This window comes from Mustela nivalis, assembly GCF_964662115.1.
Source record: "Mustela nivalis genome assembly, chromosome: 10".
Lineage (NCBI taxonomy): Eukaryota > Metazoa > Chordata > Mammalia > Carnivora > Mustelidae > Mustela > Mustela nivalis.
This window is the reverse complement of record NC_139029.1, coordinates 23,527,037-23,530,568: the sequence shown is the minus strand read 5'-3', so window position 1 is coordinate 23,530,568 and position 3,532 is coordinate 23,527,037.

Here is a 3,532-nt window from a genome sequence, read left to right as displayed (position 1 = left end):
TGTGTGACTTGCTCATCTAATTTTTCCCTCCAGAATTGCTCAGAGGGTATTTCTTTCCCCAAGGAATTGGAAAGTACACAGATAAGGGAAACACTTTGCCTGGGAAAATGCTGTAGTTTATGTCCTCCATAGGCTGGGAATGAAACTCAGAGATGCTGCTGTTGAAACGGAATCCCCTGTATCAGAGGGGATGATGGGATCCTGGAGTGGCAGGGGGGAAAGGGCAGTACCAAGGCAGCAGAGCCAGGATGATGGTCCTATTTGTTTTGTATAACCCAAAGCAAGACTCCAGATCTGGCAAAAAAAGAGACCTGTTTTGAGTCACCAAAATGGAGAGTTATGAACTCTCACTAAATTCTCAGACCAGCAGAAACAGGGGTGCTTAGTACCCTGGAGGGAGCATCCAACAATATCACCATAACTACAATTGTAAACCTTTTGGTCCTCCCTAAAGGAATCTTAAGGCATTTATCCATGTTCCTGTGCTTAGGGAAATGGAAATATCCAGGCCTTTAGGGAATACTTAGGAACAAGCCCCATGCTAGCAGTAATCCTAAGAAGCCTAAAAGGTCTTTGTGGTCCACTAGTTAGAATAGAGGTTTATGAGGTGTTATGGGTTGAATTGTGTCCTCCAAAATGTACGTGTTGGGAGTCCTAACCCCTAACACCTCAGAACGTGACCTTATTTAGAAAGAAGGGCACTGCAGAAGTAATTGCATTAATAGGTCATATTGGGGTAGGGTAGGTCCTTAGACTAATATGATTGCCTATATGTAAAAGGGTATAAAAAGAAACATTTGGACACAGAGACACAAAAACAGAGAATGCCATGTGAAGGTGAAGCCAGAGATCAGGAGATGCCACAGAGGCTCAACAAACCACCAGAAACTAGAGGAGAAGCCTAGAACAGATTGTACCTCACAGCCCCTCAGAAGGAACCAAACCCACCAACCCACCTTGATTTCAGATTTCTAGCCCAGTCGGTTTGTGGTGTTTAAGCCACCCAGTTTCTGGTACTTGTTATATCTTGCAAACTAATAACATGGGGATCGAGTAATTTAAAAGGAATTTTGGCCCAGATCTATTTCACATATCCATCTTGTGGTTATTTCCCAGTTCCGGAAGGTGCAGTTGTAACAGACATACTTGGCAACTGGCAGAATCTCCGCATTGACTTCTAGAGTTAAAGCTATTGTGGTAAGAAGAACAAACGAAAGCCCCTGGAACTGTCCTTCCCCCGCAGAATCATAATTCAAAAGCAGAAAGTGCATCCCTGAGGGTATGCTGGATATCCCTGCCCCCATCAAAGACTGAGAAATTCAGGAACTGCTTGATCTCTATCTTAGCGACATGTAAAGTATTTGTTTGCCCTGTACAGGACTTGACTTGCAGCTGTTATTTCAGATACAATCTCTTCATGAAGCTGGTCAGCACCTGCCCCAGCACCTCGGACAGTGACCTGGAAGCGGCTTTCTTCTCTAGCACTATGAGCAGGAAGCAGCACACGCAGATGACTTTCACCTGCCAAGGTCAACAGTCCATCTTACTGGCCTGCATCTGGGTCATATGACCTCTCCAGCTCTGTTGAAATCTCATCCGTAGGCACTTAAATCATCTCATTTCCCAGAACACCACTCTTCATGTGATAACATCGTGTTTTGGGACCTAATTCAAGTAGCAAGTGTCTAAATGCCTTGGTAAAACACATGTGTTCTAGAGGCTAGGAGATAATCCCTGTGGAGATTAGGGGCCCTTCCACCTCCATGAAGTTTTTAGGAATCCAGAGCAGTAGCCAGGAGCATGGTAGGTTATCTACAGTGAAAGACAAAACTATTGCACTGTTCACTGGCCACCACTGAGAAAAATCCTGAGAATTCAATCTCTTGATATTGGAGGTAAGCTACCACATTTGGTTATGCTGTGTTGACCTGCTTACCAAGTAACTCATACAGATACTGACTTTGACGGGCCAAGGAAAAGAGAATGGTCACCAGTTGGAAAAGGCTGCAATGTAACCGGTTTGGGTTTTCTGACCCAGGAGGTCTAGTGGTGTCCAAAGTCCCTGGGCAAATGAGTGTACACATACACATACACTCCCAGCAAACTTCCATAAAAGAACCATAGCACTGGGGGATGCCTAGGTGGCTCAGTTAAGCAATTGCCTTCAGCTCAGGTCATGATCCTGGAGCCCCGGGATTGAGTCCCACATTGGGCTCCCAGCTCCATGGGGAGTCTTCTCCTTCTGACCTCCTCCCCTCTCATGCTCTCTCTCTCTCTTTCTCTCTCTCTCTCAATTAATTAAATAAATAAATAGAACCATAGCACTGAGCCTTAAGATTTTGAAGTCATGCTAATTTTTTTTAAAAGATTTTATTTATTCATTTGACAGAGAAATCACAAGTAGATGGAGAGGCAGGCTCTCCGCCGAGCAGAGAGCCCGATGCGGGACTCAATCCCAGGACTCTGAGATCACGACCTGAGCCGAAGGCAGCGGCTTAACCCACTGAGCCACCCAGGCGCCCTAAAGTCATGCTAATTTTGACAATGCCTATTTTTTAAGGTGTTTTTTTAAAAAATTTCATTTATTTGACAGAGAGAGATCACAAGTAGGCAGAGAGGCAGGCAGAGAGAGAGAGAGATGGGAAGCAGGCTCCCTGCTGAGCAGAGAGCCCGATGCGGGGCTCCATCCCAGGACCCTGAGATCATGACCTAAGCGAAGGCAGAGGCTTAAACCCACGGAGCCACCCAGGCATCCCCCCAAAGGCAGACACTAAATGACTGAGCCACCCAGGGTCCCCAACCAATGCCTATCCTTTTAAGAAGCTCATGTTGACTTACTTCTGAGCCCTGTTCCATGCTCTGGGGGTACTAACTACACACTTACTAGCAGATCAGATCTCTCCCATCCCTGAGAACACCGGGATTTTCCTCACTGGAAAAGACACACATTCAAAATATGGATTGCTTCCATGAATGTCAGACCTAATATATTCACAAAGAAACGTTAAATTTCAATTATTATGAAACTAAAGGCATTTCTCCCCCTTTCCATTACTCTAAGTTCGATTGTAAATTTGACTGTGCATTCACAGTGGTTAAAAGGATAGACTCCAGAGTCAGAATGCCTGGATAGACATTTCTAACGCCATCATTTTAAGTAGCTTATGACCTTGGGCATACCATTCAACCTCTTGATCTCATTTTCATCATTTGGGACTGTGAGGATTAAGTGAATACATGTACCAGTGCCTAGCTTGTAGCTAGTGCTACATGTATTAGATAATACTATTTTCATTTACCATCATCCATGTACTTACAAAACCATATTCATCGTGTAGTGTTCCACACACTGCCTCTCATCGGTGAGCTAAGTAATCTAGGGCCAATGCGGCTAAGTCCTGTGGCCCCAGAGAACAGTCAAACGGCTTACTGAAGAACACTGGGAAACAACCTCTTGTGACGGGAAGTTCCATCCCACAGTATGAGGTATATGCTCTGAAACAGTGGCCACTATATGTTCTGCTGCTTGTTT